The sequence below is a fragment of the Phyllobates terribilis genome, unplaced genomic scaffold (assembly GCF_046119375.1).
Source record: "Phyllobates terribilis strain yellow unplaced genomic scaffold, ASM4611937v1 Scaffold_4__5_contigs__length_816908805, whole genome shotgun sequence".
In the NCBI taxonomy this organism is placed as follows: Eukaryota; Metazoa; Chordata; class Amphibia; order Anura; family Dendrobatidae; genus Phyllobates; species Phyllobates terribilis.
In genome coordinates this window covers 519527800-519545506 of record NW_027362764.1, presented here as the reverse complement: position 1 = coordinate 519545506, position 17707 = coordinate 519527800, and positions in this window count along the sequence as shown.

Here is a 17707-nt window from a genome sequence, read left to right as displayed (position 1 = left end):
GGTATCCCCCTGCACAGCACAGGCCCAGGGGGCGCGTCAGATGTTAGTCGAGGTTCTTTATCCACCATCCGCACAATCTTGCGTTGAAATCTCTCGTCAATTTTTCTTTTCCGTCCACATCTAGGGAGGTTAGCCACAGTGCCATGGGCTTTAAACTTCTTGATGACACTGCACACGGAAGACACAGGAACAGTCAGGTCTTTGGAGATGGACTTGTAGCCTTGAGATTGCTCATGCTTCCTCACAATTTGGTTTCTCAAGTCCTCAGACAGTTCTTTGGTCTTCTTTCTTTTCTCCATGCTCAATGTGGTACACACAAGGACACAGGACAGAGGTTGAGTCAACTTTAATCCATGTTAACTGGCTGCAAGTGTGATTTAGTTATTGCCAACACCTGTTAGGTGCCACAGGTAAGTTACAGGTGCTGTTAATTACACGAATTAGAGAAGCATCACATGATTTTTCAAACAGTGCCAATACTTTTGTCCACCCCCTTTTTTAGGTTTGGTGTGGAATTGTATCCAATTTGGCTTTAGGACAATTATTTTTGTGTTTTTTCATTGAAGACAAATTAAATGAAGATAATAATACCAAAGAATTTGTGATTGCAATCATTTTCAGGAAGAAACTGAGTATTATCTGACAGAATTGCAGGGGTGCCAATACTTTTGGTTACCACTGTAGATCTACGCTATTTGAGACACTGAGTCCTCTTCCTCTACATCTATTTTTTTAGCTCCCACAAGCAGTCGGGTAGGTGGTACTTAATCTCTGTTTTGACTTGTTATACTGTATTTATCCGCATCAGTTGAAGGATGCTGCATCATCTTTTACAGGTTTGACACCAGAACTGATATGTATTGAATAGTCCTGTTCTGCCCTGTGGCTTTATTATTTATTTATTTTTCCTGTTTAATTAAATTTTTTCGGTTATTTTATGTTTCCTTATGTTATTTTCTTTTATTTGTGTCCAACAGTTTACTGATGAAGGTCTGATTGACCGAAGCGTTTGTTATTTTGTGGACTGCATTAAAATTCCTCTTTTTTGAACTTTTGAGTGCCGAGGTTACTCTCTAGCATAGTACGGGTTCGGCCCCTACTCAAGCACCAGTGTACAGCAGTGCAGAGATTTTTCTACTCATTGCACGGGGTGGACTGGGCAAAGTATGGCTGCTGCTATCAAAGGAGGATCAGCTATCCTCCTCTCCAACGGCACCACATGGTTGTGTGAGTGACACAACAGAACAGCAGTACCAACCACTAAACCACTGATGTTTTTTTCATGAAAAGCATAAATATTTCTGTCCATATTTGTTATAACGAGAACTACTACCCAAAAACACAATATAACGGGGCCTATATCTGCTCCAACTGAAAGAGAAACTTTCTTTGTTGCCGACAGAAACCAATCAGCTCAGCTTTCATTTCTTTAAATAGCATTGTTGATAAGAATGCTGTGCTGTGATTGGTTATTATGGATTTGCCGATTTCGGAGCCACGAACAGTGGGGATGTAATAGTTATACATACTCCCAGGCAGAAGACGTCTAGTGGACGCAGCCTAACTCTATACAAGTGCATGGAGCGAGCCGGCACCCACTAAATAGCTGCGCCCACTAGATGGCCGCGCCCTCGCTCCATGCACTTGGGTTCTCCCGGGGGTATGAATAACGCATACAGCACTGCCGTTCCCAACTCAGAAACCGGCGAATCTTCGCAGCGCACAGTGCCTGTTCTGGGGGGATTCACAAGTCTGCAGTCACACAGAGTGACTGCAGACTTATCACTTTTGACCGGACAACCCATTAAGAACATAAATATAAAAACGTGTCTGCCAACAACATGAGTAACATGGTCGCAGTGCAGTGTAGTAAATCCATGTGACAAAGTGTAAATTATATTATGCAATGGGAAGCGCAGCAAACATTTAATAAATGTTTAGATTATTATTGAATTTATCTAGGGACCAAAGATATTGAATAGCCATATAATTAATATAAAAAGTAACTGCCCCCTCTAAACTATACTGTATATCCACTTTATTTTCAATGACTGCAACCAAATGCTTCCTGTAATGTAATCTTTATATTTCACTATCAATAAATCTTACTTTTAGTGGGTACTACCATAAAGATTCAACAAGAACATTGTATGCTGAAAAAAATTCTTATTAAGAAAAAAAAAAAGATGAAGAAGCAAAATTTCTACAGCACAATGCTGAATCTTACGTGTTGTTACAGCCCGCCAAAATGAGTCATTGTGCATAGTGGTAATTCAGCCAGAAAGTCACAAAACATCCCAGAATAACCTCCAATAAAGTGCAGGCCACTTGAGTTTTAGCTAAGACTTGTGTTCATTTGTCATCTTCACAAGAGGAAAGATGCGAGACACAAATCAGATTTATGGAAAAGTAGCAAGGCGGAAACCACTGCCAACTATAGAATATTAATAAATGTCTCGCTGATCATTTATTTCAGGATTGATATATGGATAGTAATATTGGAGGGATCTTTACTTCCAACATAAAGCTATCAATTCGATGGAATGGAAAATACATGCTAAAGAATGGATAGAGATTTGGCTGCCACACATATACAAGGGGAACACCAGAGATATAGATAATGAGAATGTGTAGGAAAGTGTTCCTAAGATAAAGCGATAATTTATCATGCTGGCAGATTTAATGAAAAAACCCTAAAACATAACTGTATCTATGTGATCTATTAGAAAGGCCACAAACTAAAATAAATTTATATCATATCACATAGTGTACTCAGGGCCAGTTTTAGACAAAGTGGAGCCCTGGGCAAAAGATTAAGGTGGGGCCTTGGATACTCACATATTGCCCCATCACACTCAAACATTTCAGTTGCATTTACATGCACTGAGTTAAGACTGTTAAATGAGCATGATCGTCAATATTGAAGTCGTTCAGCGCTTGTTTACCGGCTTCTTTACACTTAAGCCCTTGTCACACTAAGCGAGATCGCTAGCGAGATCGCTGCTGAGGCACAAGTTTTGTGACACAACAGCGACCTCAGTAGCGATCTCGCTACGTTTGACACTTAGCAGCGACCAGGCCCCTGCTGTGAGATCGCTGGTCGTGTCGGAATGGTCTGGACATTTCTTTGATCATTGAGGCCCCGCTGGGTAGCATGCATCGGTGTGTTTGACACCTTACCAACGATCTTGTTGACGACTCAGACACAGAAACACATTGGCGTGCATCGTTATACAGATTGTTACGGGTCGCCGCATCGTTGCTGCGTCGTTGGGAAGATCTGACTGTTTGACATCTCACCAGCGACCACATAGCGACGCAGCAACGATCCTTGACAGGTTGTATCGTTGTCGGGATCGCTGTAGCGTCGCTTAGTGTGACGGGCAGGGCCTTAACTGAGGAAGAATGATGGGGACAGAACAATCTCTAATAGATCAATCTGTCCCCATACAGTAAAATGTTATCAGCAGCACATCTGCAGTTTACATCGGGCGATGTGCTGCTGAGAACAATGATTTTTGTTCCACCATAAACATTGTAATCACTCGATAAATGAGCAGAATTTTGCTCTTTCGTTGGGCGATTGCTGACATGTTTACACCTATTATTATTAATTTTTGGAGCACCACTGATTACATGGTTTGGTAGATGAGAGGGGGTTATATACAAGATGCAAATATAAAATACGGTGAACAAACTAACAATAACAGACTAGTACAGAAAGGAGAGCGCCTTGCCCTTGCGGGCTTACAGTCTACAGGATAACAGGAAAGTAGACAGTATGGTAAGGGGTTTTGGCAGTTCCAGTGGTGGTAAGTTGGCAGCAAGGTCAATGAAGGCTATAAGCTTTCAAGTTCTGTTTGAAGGTTCCAAGTATTGTGGATAAAGGGATGTGTGAAGGCACAGAATTCCAGAGGATGGGGGACACTCAGGAGAAGTCTTGAAGGCGATTGGGTGAGGAACGTATGAGTGTGGAGGAAAGAAGGAGGTCTTGGGAGGACCGGAGGTTGAGTGTTGGAAAATATGAGGGGACTAGTTCAGAGATATACAATGAAGACAGATTATGGACGGCTTTCTAGGTCAGCGTCAGCAGTTTGAACTGGATATGTTGAGTAATTTGGAGCCAATGAAGGGATTCGCAGAGGGGAGATGCAGAGGAATAACGTGGAAATAGGTGGATTAGTCAGGTAGCAGAGTTAAGGATGGACTGGGGAGGTGCAAGAGTGTTAGCCTGGAGGCCACAGAAGAGGATATTGCAGTAGTCGAGGCAGGAGATGATGAGGGCATCCACTAACATTTTAATACAGTTGTGCTCAAAAGTTTACATACCCCGGCAGAATTTTTCCTTTCTTGGCCTTGTTTCAGAGAATATGAATGATAACAAAAATAACTTTTTCTCCACTCATGGTTATTGGTTGGGTGAAGCCATTTATTGTCAAACTACTGTGTTTTCTCCTTTTAAATCTTAATGACAACCAAAAGCGTCTAAATGACCCCGATCAAAAGTTCACATACCCTGGTGATTTTGGCCTGATAAAGGTAACATCCTCACCTGTGACTTGTTTGCTTGTAATTAGTGTGTGCATAAAAGCTGAGTGAGTTTCTGGGATCCAGACAGACTCTTGCATTTTTCATCCAGCCTCTGACATTTCTGGATTTTGAATCATGGGGAAAGCAAAAGAATTGTCAATGGATCTACGGGAAAAGGTAGCAGAACTGTATAACACAGGGAAGGGATACAAAAAAATATCCAAGGAATTGATAATGCCAGTCAGCAGCGTTCAAACTGTGATTAACAAATGGAAAATCAGGGGCTCTGTAAAAACCAAACCGCGGTCAGGTAGACCAACATAAATTTCGGCCACAAATGCCAGGAAAATTGTTCGGGATGCAAAGAAAAACCCACAAATAACATCAGCTGAAATTCAGGACTCTCTGAAAACTAGCAGTGTGGCTGTTTCAAGATGCACAATAAGGAGGCACTTGAAGAAAAATGGGCTGCATGGTCGAGAAGAAAGCCATTACTGCGCAAATGCCACAAAGTATCTCGCCTACAATACGCCAAACAGCACAGAGACAAGACTCAAAACTTCTGGAACAAGGTAATTTGGAGTGATGAGACCAAAATTGAACTTTTTGGCCACAAGCATAAAGTTACATTTGGAGAGATGTCAACAAGGCCTATGATGAAAGGAACACCATTCCTACAGTAAAACATGCAGGTGGATCGCTGATGTTTTGGGATTGTGTGAGTTACAAAGGCACAGGAAACTTGGTAAAAGTTGAAGGAAAGATGAATGCAGCACATTATCAGCAAATACTGGAGGCATATTTACACTCATCAGCCCGGAAGCTGTGCATGGGACGTACTTGGACATTCCAACATGACAACGATCCAAACCACAAGGCCAAGTCGACCTGTCATTGGCTACAGCAGAACAAAGTGAAGGTTCTGGAGTGGCCATCTCAGTCTCCTGACCTCAATATCATTGAGCCACTCTGGGGAGATCTCAAGCGTGCAGTTCATGCTAGACAGCCCAGGAATTTACAGGAACTGGGGGCTTTTTGCCAAGAAGAATGGGAGCTTTACCATCTGAGAAAATGAAGAACCTCATCCACAACTACCACAAAAGACTTCAAGCTGTCATTGATGTTAGAGGGGGCATTACACGGTATTAAGAACTGGGGAATGTGAACTTTTGATCAGGGTCATTTGGATGTTTTTGGTTTTCATTAAGATTTAAAAAGAGAACACATGGTAGTTTGACAATAAATGGCTTCACCCAACCAATAACCATGAGTGGAGAAAAAGTTTTTTTGTTATCATTCATATTCTCTGAAACAAGGCCAAGTAAGGAAAAATTCTGCCGGGGTATGCAAACTTTTGAGCACAACTGTAGATTCAGGGTTGAGGGAAGGATGGATTCTGGAAATATTTTTTGAGTTGGAGATGGCAGGAGGTGGCAAGAGCTTGAATGTTTCAACAAAGAATTATCGGGTATCAAGTTTCAACCTGGTAACAACTAGAAGTGACATGTAGATAGATTATGAAAAGAAATTTTTATTGCAAAATTGTATTTTAACAAAACAATTAAAATTAGGAATGGATGCTAGTGAAAAAGAAGAACTGGAGCTCATAAATATAATATAGTAGCGAAACAGGTAAACAGACGTCTGTTAATCCTGTTCTATCTTGTTATAGAGTGATTGCCTCGGTTAGTAAATAACATGTTAAGAAATATATATATAAATCACTACCAGAACAAATGATTAGTATAACATAATTATCAAGCAGAACAATAGTTTAATATATGGCCACCAGTGCACAGTTCTCTTGAGTTTACATGCTAATAATCACTTAATAATTTACAGTGCAAAAAAATGCTCCTGATATGAATATAATAAATCCCACTTATTGCATTGCCCTGGGCCTAAGAAACAATAATTATAGATCTATTTGATAAATGATGACATAGTTATAGCCATATGATTAAGTTGATATAGGCAAAGTGCTCATATGCTTGCTGATTACCAATGCTCTTACTGGCCATTTAAATAGGTGACTATTTCCTTTGCCGTGAATCTAACACCCAATGGCAGAAGACTTCCAATACTGCAGAGAGCATGGTCTCGTTAAAGGGAAACTGTCACCCCCTGGCACTTATCTGACCTCTAATATGGGCATACAGGTGATAGAAATGTAAATCTATTCCTACCTGTATGCCTGATATTAGAGATCTTGTTGCTGTGAAATGTCTTTTTATTCCTACAAGTTTCTGATGCTTGCAGGCCCAGGGTCCGCAAGAAATCCCCGCCTCCTGTGTGAATTATAATGTTTCTCCCCCTACCCTGAACGTCACAGTGCAGTTGCCACGGCCATATCTCGCACCTGCGCACTTCACCTTTTACGCAAGGTGCACTTCTTCCTGCCGTCTATGTTCATTGTAGAGCAGGGATCTTGTGCGCAGGCACCGTGAAGTCACAGTGACTCCTGGTATGCATGGCCCCCTCATCCTCAATCCTGATATGCATGGCCCCATCATCCACAATCCTGATATGCATGGCCACATCATCCCTAATCCTAGTATGCATGGCCCCCTCATCCCCAATCCTGATATGCATGGCCCCCTCATCCCCAATCCTGGTATGCATGGCCCCCTCATCCCCACTCCTGGTATGCATGGCCGCATCATCCCCAATCCTGGTATGCATGGCCCCCTCATCCTCAATCCAGGTATGCATGGCCCCCTCATCCCTAATCCTGGTATGCATGGCCCCTTCATCCCCAATCCTGGTATACATGGCCCCCATCACTGCACACATGAAAAAAATAAACACTCCTACTCACCTTCCATCCCTTGGCTCCAGCGCTGTGTCCTGTTCTGCCAGCAGCTGATCTCAGTGTGCGAGCAGCTCATGACCTCACTGCCATGCCATGTGCCCTGAGACACTGAGGTGAGCTGCTGGAATGTTCACTCCTCTCCACGCCAGGACTATGGGCATGGAGAGGAGTGAATAGTCATTTTTTTTAATAGTGCACACAGTCAGCAGCGGTGCAGCTCCTGCTGCGGCTCAGCAATCCTCTTTGCCCGCTACTAAAGGGAATGAATATTCACTCTTATCCACGCCCATGGGAGTGGAGAAGAGTGAATATTCATACTAATAGCGGACACAAAGGATCGCTAAGCGGCAGCAGGAGTTGCGCCGCTGCTGACTGTGTGCACTATTAAAGAAAACGAATATTCACTCCTCTCCACTCCCATGGGCATGGAGTAGAGTGAATATTATTTTTTTTTTTAGCAGCGGGCACACGTGGTAGCTGCAGCAGCCAGCTACTGCATGTGCCCGCTCCTCTGCAAATCCCCCCATCCCACCAGTATATACTATATATACAAGTTTATATCAGTATATACCTGAGTATAAGCCATGAGGGGCTTTTTCAGCATAAAAATGTGCTGAAAAAGTCGGCTTATACTCGCGTATATACGGTAGATATCAAGTCTGTTGCTGTAAGGAGTATACATCACCATTGTCCATAGCTGTATATGCAGTATTTGGTAATTAGATATTAAACCTGTTGCTATAAGGAGTATACACACGTGATCAAAATTGTTGGTACCCCTCGTTTAATGAAAGAAAAACCCAAAATGGTCACAGAAATAACTTGAATCTGACAAAAGTAATAATACATTAAAAATCTATGAAAATGAACAAATGAAAGTCAGACATTGCTTTTCAACCTTGCTTCCACAGAATTTAAAAAAAAAATTAAACTCATGAAATAGGTCTGGACAGAAATGATGGTACCCCTGAAAATAATGTGACAAAAGGGACATGTTAAATCATGTTGTGTCCACTAATTAGCATCACAGGCGTCTACAATCTTGTAATCAGTCAGTGGGCCTGTATATAGGGCTACAGATACTCACTGTGCTGTTTGATGACATGGTGTGTACCACACTCAACATGGACCGGAGGAAGCAAAGGAAAGAGTTGTCTCAGGAGATTAGAAAGAAAATTGTAGACAAGCATGTTAAAAGGTAAAGGTTATAAGACCATCTTCAAGCAGCTTGATGTTCCTGTGACTACACTTGCACATATTATTCAAAAATTTAAGATCCATAGGACTGTAGTCAACCTCCCTGGACGTGGCCGCAGGAGGAAAATTGATGACAAATCAAAGAGACGGATAATATGAATGGTAACTAAAGAGCTCAGGATAACTTCTCAAGAGATTAAAGGTGAACTTCAGCTGAAGGAACATCAGTGTCAGATCGCATCATTCGTTGTTCTTTGAGCCAAAGTGGACTTCATAGGAGATGACCAAGGAGAACACCATTGTTGAAAAAAAATCATAAAAAAGCCAGACTGGAATTTGCCAAACTACATGTTGACAAGCCACAAAGCTTCTGGGAGAATGTCCTATGGATAGATGAGACAAAAATGGAAGTTTTTGGCAAGGCGCATTAGCTCTATGTTCACAGACAGAAAAATGAAGCATATCAAGAAAATAACACTGTCCCCACTGTGAAACATGGAGGAGGATCTGTTATGTTCTGGGGCTGCTTTGCTGCATCTGACACAGGGTGTCTTGAATCTGTGCAGGGTACAATGAATTCTCAAAGACTATCAAGGGATTCTAGAGAGAAATGTGCTGCCCAGTGTCAGAAAGCTTGGTCTCAGTCGCAGGTCATGGGTCTTGCAACAGGATAATTACCCAAAACACACAGCTAAAAACACCCAAGAATGGCTAAGAGGAGAACATTGGACTATTCTGAAGTGGCCTTCTATGAGCCCTGACCTAAATCCTATTGAGCATCTTTGGAAAGAGCTGAAACACGCTGTCTAGAAAAGGCAACCTTCAAACACGAGACAACTGGAGCAGTAGTTTGTTCATGAGAAGTGGGCCAAAATACCTGTCGAGAGGTACAGAAGTCTCATTGACAGTTACGGGAATCGTTTGATTGCAGCGATTGCCTCAAAAGGTTGTTCAACAAAATATTAAGTTAAGAGTACCATCATTTCTGTCCAGGCCTATTTCATGAGTTTAAATTTTTTTAAATTCTGTGGAAGCAAGGTTGAAAAGCAATGTCTAACTTTCATTTGTTCATTTTCATAGATTTTTAATGCATTATTACTTTTGTCAGATTCAAGTTATTTCTGTGACCATTGTGAGTTTTTCTTTTATTAAACGAGGGGTACCAACAATTTTGACCATGTGTGTACATCTAAATCCAACTCGCAAGTAAATATATGTGTAAATATAGTAACTGCATACTAAATATCTAATACCAAATACTGCATATGCAGCTATGGAGAATGGAGATGTATACTCCTTACAGCAACTTGTTTGATACCTAATTACTAACAAATTATTAATGTCCAAACCGCTGGCAACAAAAATGAGTACACCCCTATGTGAAAATGGCCAAATTGTGCCAAATTAGCCATTTTCCCTCCCCGGTGTCATGTGATTCATTAGTGTTACTAGGTCACAGGTGTGAATGGGGAGCAGGGGTGTAAAATTTGACGTTATGGCTCTCACACTCTCTCATACTGGTCACGGGAAATTCAACATGGCACCTCAGGGCAAAAAACTTTCTGAGGATCTGAAAAAAAGAATTGTTGCTCTACATAAAGATTGTCTAGGCTATAAGAAAATTACCAACATCCTGAAACTGAGCTGCAGCACGTTGGCCAAGACCATACAGAGGTTTAACAAGGCTGGTTCCACTCAGAACATGCTACGGCATAATCAAACAAGAAGCTGAGTGCACGCGCTCAGCGTCATATACAGAGGTTGCCTTTTCAAAATAGATGTAGGAGTGCTGCCAGCATTGCTACAGAGGTTAACGGGGTGGGGGGTCAGCCTGTCAGTGCTCAGACCATATGACGCACACTGCATCAACCAAAATCCGAACCGAGATCTCACACTCAACACTGCATCTGAACCGGGATCTCAATCTGCGCATGCGCCGCCGGAAGGGGCCATATTCCTGAAGCCCCCCGCCGGGAAAGCAATGCACTCCGCTCTGCCTTACTGCTAGGAAAGCAATGCACTCCTCTCTGCCTTACCGCCAACACTGGGTCCGCAGCAAAACACAGCTGGGACACCCCTTCTGCCGCCTCTGGTTTCCTGAGAAAGGGACCATGCCTCTTGTGACCTTGCTCCACGGCTGCTGCCCTCAGGTAAGATACATTAAATTCAGACTATATAAATCATATAAAAATATTTTTTTTCCTATTTTCCACCCCAAAATTTGGGGTGCATCTTATAGTCTGAAAAATCTGGTAAAAATTATTATTATTATTGTTCACAATGAAGGGTTCATCATTGTGGGATGTGGACAAAGGACTTCCACTTCTCTACCTTTCTGTGACTCTTCCAGTCTCTCTGTATCTCTGTTGAAACCTGCTGATGACACTCTGTGGCACTCTAAGCTCAGAGACCACTTCTGTCTGAGAACATCCTGCTATAAGCCTCGCAATAGCAAGGTACTGCTGATCAATTGTTAGGTGTCATCTTAGTCTCATGATGTCAAAATGTGAACATCATGATGTGGAGAACTGTTTAAACACCAATTCTAACTGAACTGCAAAATGTATTATTCGATTCATGGATCAAATACAGTGGTGGCCAAAAGTATTGGCACCCCTGCAATTCTGTCAGATAATATTCAGTTTCTTCCTGAAAATGATTGCAATCACAAATTCTTTGGTATTATTATCTTCATTTACAGTAATTTGTCTTCAATGAAAAAACACAAAAAGAATTGTCCTAAAGCCAAATTGGAAATAATTCCACACCAAACCTAAAAAAGGGGGTGGACAAAAGTATTGGCACTGTTTGAAAAACCATGTGATGCTTCTCTAATTCGTGTAATTAACAGCACCTGTAACTTACCTGTGGCACCTAACAGGTGTTGGCAATAACTAAATCACACTTGCAGCCAGTTAACATGGATTAAAGTTGACTCAACATCTGTCCCGTGTCCTTGTGTGTACCACATTGAGCATGGAGTAAAGAAAGAAGACCAAAGAACTGTCTGAGGACTTGAGAAACCAAATTGTGAGGAAGCATGAGCAATCTCAAGGCTACAAGTCCATCTCCAAAGACCTGAATGTTCCTGTGTCTTCCGTGCGCAGTGTCATCAAGAAGTTTAAAGCCCATGGCACTGTGGCTAACCTCCCTAGATGTGGACGGAAAAGAAAAATTGACGAGAGATTTCAACGCAAGATTGTGCGGATGGTGGATAAAGAACCTCGACTAACATCCAAACAAGTTCAAGCTGCCCTGCAGTCCGAGGGTACAACAGTGTCAACCCGTACTATCTGTTGGCGCCTGAATGAAAAGGGACTGTATGGTAGGTTACCCAGGAAGACCCAACTTCTTACCCGGAGACATAAAAAAGCCAGGCTGGAGTTTCCCAAAACTTACCTGAGAAAACCTAAAACGTTTTGGAAGAACGTTCTCTGGTCAGATGAGACAAAAGTAGAGCTTTTTGGGAAAAAGCATCAACATAGAGTGTACAGGAAAAAAAAAGAGGTATTCAAAGAAAAGAACACGGTCCCTACAGTCAAACATGGCGGAGGTTCCCTGATGTTTTGGGGTTGCTTTGCTGCCTCTGGCACTGGACTGCTTGACCGTGTGCATGGCATTATGAAGTCTGAAGACTACCAACAAATTTTGCAGCATAATGTAGGGCCCAGTGTGAGAAAGCTGGGTCTCCCTCAGAGGTCATGGGTCTTCCAGCAGGACAATGACCCAAAACACACTTCCAAAAGCACTATAAAATAGTTTGAGAGAAAGCACTGGAGACTTCTAAGGTGGCCAGCAATGAGTCCAGACCTGAATCCCATAGAACACCTGTGGAGAGATCTCAAAATGGCAGTTTGGAGAAGGCACCCTTCAAATATCAGGGACCTGGAGCAGTTTGCCAAAGAAGAATGGTCTACAATTCCAGCAGAGCATTGTAAGAAACTCATTGATGGTTACTGGAAGCGGTTGTTTGCAGTTATTTTGGCTAAAGGTTGTGCAACCAAGTATTAGGCTGAGGGTGCCAATACTTTTGTCTGGCCTATTTTTGGAGTTTTGTGTGAAATGATCAATGATTTGATTTTTGCTTCATTCTCTTTTGTGTTTATTTCCTTGCAAGCAAATTAAATGAAGATAATAATACCAAAGAATTTGTGATTGCAATCATTTTCAGGAAGAAACTGAGTATTATCTGACAGAATTGCAGGGGTGCCAATACTTTTGGCCACAACTGTACCTATTGTTAATTTTGCCATTAAGCTCCCTGTTAGAGAACAGCAAATTGTGCAAAAAGTACTGAAACAGTGAACAGTTGGACATGTACATTCAAAAGTTTAGAGAAGATCACATTAAGCTCATTTTAGGTTCACTCTGAAATTTGAGTGATTATATATATACATACAGTTGTGCTCAAAAGTTTACATACCCCAGCAGAATTTTTGCTTTCTTGGCCTTGTTTCAGAGAATATGAATGATAACAAAAAAACTTTTTTTCCACTCATGGTTATTGGTTGGGTGAAGCCATTTATTGTCAAACTACTGTGTTTTCTCTTTTTAAATATTAATGACAACCAAAAACATCCAAATGACCCTGATCAAAAGTTCACATACCCTGGTAATTTTGGCCTGATAACATGCTCAGAATTTGACACAAATGGGTTTGAATGGCTAATAACGGTAACATCCTCACCTGTAACTTGTTTGCTTGTAATTAGTGTGTGTGCATAAAAGCTGAGTGAGGTTCTGGGACCCAGACAGACTCTTTCATCTTTCATCCAGCCGCTGATGTTTCTGGATTGTGAGTCATGGGGAAAGCAAAATAATTGATTACGGATTAACAGGAAAAGGTAGTTGAACTGTATAACACAGGAAAGGGACACAAAAAGATATCCAAGGAATTGATAATGTCAGTCAGCAGCGTTCAAACTGTGATTAACAAATGGAAAATCAGGGGCTCTGTAAAAACCAAACCACGGTCAGGTAGACAAACAAAAATTTCAGCCACAACTGCCAGGAAAATTGTTTGGGATGCAAAGAAAACCCACAAATAACATCAGCTGAAATTCAGGACTCTCTGAAAACTAGCAGTGTGGCTGTTTCAAGATGCACAATAAGGAGGCACTTAAAGAAAAATGGGCGGCATGATCGAGTCGTCAGAAGAAAGCCATTACTGTGCAAATGCCACAAAGTATCTCGCCTACAATACGCCAAACAGCACAGAGACAAGACTCAAAACTTCTGGGACAAGGTAATTTTGGAGTGATGAGACCAAAATTGAACTTTTTGGCCACAACCATAAAGTTACATTTGGAGAGAGGTCAACAAGGCCTATGATGAAAGGAACGCCATTCCTACAGTAAAGCATGGAGGTGGATCGTTGATGTTTTGGGGATGTGTGAGCTACAAAGGCACAGGAGACTTGGTAAAAGTTGAAGGAAAATGAATGCAGCACGTTATCAGCAAATATTGGAGGCAAATTTGCACTCATCAGCCCGGAAGCTGTGCATGGGACGTACTTGGACGTTCCAACATGACAACGATCCAAAACACAACGCCAAGTCGACCTCTCGTTGGCTACAGCAGAACAAAGTGAAGGTTCTGGAGTGGCCATCTCAGTCACTTGAACTCAATATCATTGAGCCACTCTGGGGAGATCTCAAATGCGCAGTTCAAGCTAGACAGCCAAGGAATTTACAGGAACTAGAGGCTTTTTGCCAAGAAGAATGGGCAGCTTTACTATCTGAGAAAATAAAGACCCTCATCTACAACTACCACAAAAGATTTCAAACTGTCATTGATGTTAAAGGGGGCAATACACAGTATTAAGAACTGTGGTATGTGAACTTTTGATCAGGGTCATTTGGATGTTTTTGGTTGTCATTAAGATTTAAAAAGAGAAAACACATTAATTTGACAATAAATAGCTTCACCCAACCAATAACCATGAGTGGAGAAAAAGTTTTTTTGTTATTATTCATATTCTCTGAAACAAGGCCAAGAAAGGAAAAATTCTGCCGGGGTATGTAAACTTTTGAGCACAACTGTAGGTAGCCTTTATGAAAGAGTGGGCAGAAAAAAGCCTTTACTTACATACAAAAATTGTAAGCTTGTTTTGAGTTTGCCAAAAGACATGCGGGACACTCCCCAAATGAATGGAGGAAGGTGTTGTGGTCAGAGTCCAAAATTGAACTTTTTAGCCACCAATGTAAACGCAATGTCTGGTGCCAAACCAACACAGCTAATCATCCAAAGAACACCATCCCCACAGTGAAACGTGATTGTGGCAGCATCATGCTGTCGGGATGTTTTTCGGGAAAATGGTCTGAGTTGAGGGGAAGCTTGATGGTGCGAAGTACAGGTATATTCTTGAGCAAAACCTGTTTCAGTCTGTCAGGGATTTGAGAGGGTTCACCTTCCAACAAGACAATGACCCAAAGCATACTGCTAAAGCAACACTCGAGTGGTTTAATGGGAAATGTGTAAATGTTTTGGAGTGGCCTAGAAAAAGCCCAGACCTTAACTCAATTGAGAATCTATGGTCAGACTTGAAGATTGCTGTTCACCAGAGGAAACCATCTAACTTGAAGGATCTGGAACACTTTTGCCTTGAGGAATGGGCAAAAATCCCAGTGGGAAGATGTGGAAAGCTCAAAGAGGCTTATCCAACGTGGCTTGCAGCTGTAATTGATGCAAAAGGCGGCTCTACAAAAGTACTGACTTAAGTGGGGTGAATAGTTATGCACACTGAAGTTTTCAGTTATTTTGTCCTATTTATTGTTTGTGTCACAATAAAAAGAAAACCAAATGTTCACAGTTGTAGGCATGTTCTTTACATGAACTGATTCAAATCCTGAAAAACAAAACAGTGAAATTCCAGATTGTGAGGTAGCAAAACACGAAAACTGCCAAGGGGGTGAATACTTTCGCAAACCACTGTAAGTGCGGGTGCTGGGCAGGTTGATAATGCTATTAACCTTGCAGATTAACCACATATCTGCAGGTTAATAGTGTTTTTTTCTGGTGAGAGGTTCTCTCTTTAACATATATTAATTTGAGAACAGTATTTAAACAAATATTAAACTTTGCTTTTATACACAATAGGGCAATTTATAGATCAGCCACCAAGAAATTCAAAAGCTGCATTTTTGTGTTGCAATGACAGGTTCAGATTTATTTGTCCACCTCCTGCTAAATAGTGAAAAAAAGAAAGTTCTTTACAGTATAATAAGCATGAAGCCCCCTGAAGTTAAACTGTGTAACTCTGTATCTCTGTTTCCAAACTGCTGCAAGTAATAGAGATGTAGACCTATTGAGCACAGCGTGAGGATTTCAATATTGACGCAAAGTGAAATGGAATTATAATAATTACACATTGGTAAATGGGCTGCATAATTACATTTAAATGTACATAATTGAATCTCCTAGCTTCAACATTTAGAAAAGTTGGGAAAGTGGTAATGGAGAATAAGACCACGTTATAGGACACATAAGATTGTCAAGATATAAAAGTAAACAGTTCCCAAAAAGTAGTAGCATAATAATATAATCAAAAATGGGTCCCATCCCCGGACTCTTCCACATCTCACTTTTCTATGTCCCACTGACCAGTCTATCCCTTCATGCTCCTCAGTCTGTACTACGACCAAGGAAATAAGCTAGTATGGAAGGCAATGCATCTAGGTGGGCTCAGCGGGTCACAGATTCTAGTCTTACCCACTATCACCATCCTACTGGACTGAGGTTAAAGGGGATTTTCAGGACTTTTTATTTCTTTTATATATAAATACTAGCAGCCCGAGTTCCAAAACAAATAAGTTTCGGAAGCTAGAAAAGTGTGCTCTACATAATAAGGTCAAATAGGTGCAGTGTATAATATACAAAGCACCCTGGCCACACGCAAAAGGGAACCTTCTTATTTTTGGATTTATAGATATTCTGTACGTTCTCTACGCACTGCACCATTAACTACCTTACAACTCCCCCTTTTGTCTCGTCTTATTTTCTTTTATCTTTTATGTTAACTCCTTTACATTTGTTTATAAAAAATGCTGATAAAAAGTATTTGCCCCTTTCTCATTTACTTATGTTTTAAAATCTTACTTTATTCATGTACAGTACAGACCAAAAGTTTGGACACACCTTTAAATGTAAAGATTTTTCTGTATTTTCATGACTATGAAAATTGTACATTCACACTGAAGGCATCAAAACTATGAATTAACACATTTGGAATTATATACTTAACAAAAAAGTGTGAAACAACTGAAAATATGTCTTATATTCTAGGTTCTTCAAAGTAGCCACCTTTTGCTTTGATGACTGCTTTGCACACTCTTGGCATTCTCTTGATGAGCTTCAAGAGGTAGTCACGGGAAATGGCCTTTCAACAATCTTGAAGGAGTTCCCAGAGATTCTTAGCACTTGTTGGCCCTTTTGCCTTCAATCTGCAGTCCAGCTCACCCCAAATCATCTCGATTGGGTTCAGGTCTGGTGACTGTGGAGGCCAGGACATCTGGCGTAGCACCCCATCACTCTCCTTCTTGGTCAAATAGCCCTTACACAGCCTGGAGGTATGTTTGGGGTCATTGTCCTGTTGAAAAATAAATGATGGTCCAACTAAACGCAAACCGGATGGAATAGCATGCCGCTGCAAGATGCTGTGGTAGCCATGCTGGTTCAGCATGCCTTCAATTTTGAATAAATCCCAACAGTGTCACCAGCAATGCACCCCCACAGCATCACACCTCCTCCTCCATGCTTCACGGTGGGAACCAGGCATGTAGAGTCCATCCGTTCACCTTTTCTGCGTCGCACAAAGACACGGTGGTTGGAACCAAAGATCTCAAATTTGGACTCATCAGACCAAAGCACAGATTTCCATTGGTCTAATGTCCATTCCTTGTGTTCTTTAGCCCAAACAAGTCTCTTCTGCTTGTTGCCTGTCCTTAGCAGTGGTTTCCTAGCAGCTATTTTACCATGAAGGCCTGCTGCACAAAGTCTCCTCTTAACAGTTGTTGAAGAGATGTGTCTGCTGTTAGAACTCTGTGTGGCATTGACCTGGTCTCTAATCTGAGCTGCTGTTAACCTGCGATTTCTGAGGCTGGTGACTCGGATAAACTTTTCCTCAGAAGCCTCCTTTCCTGGGGCAGTCCTCATGTGAGCCAGTTTCTT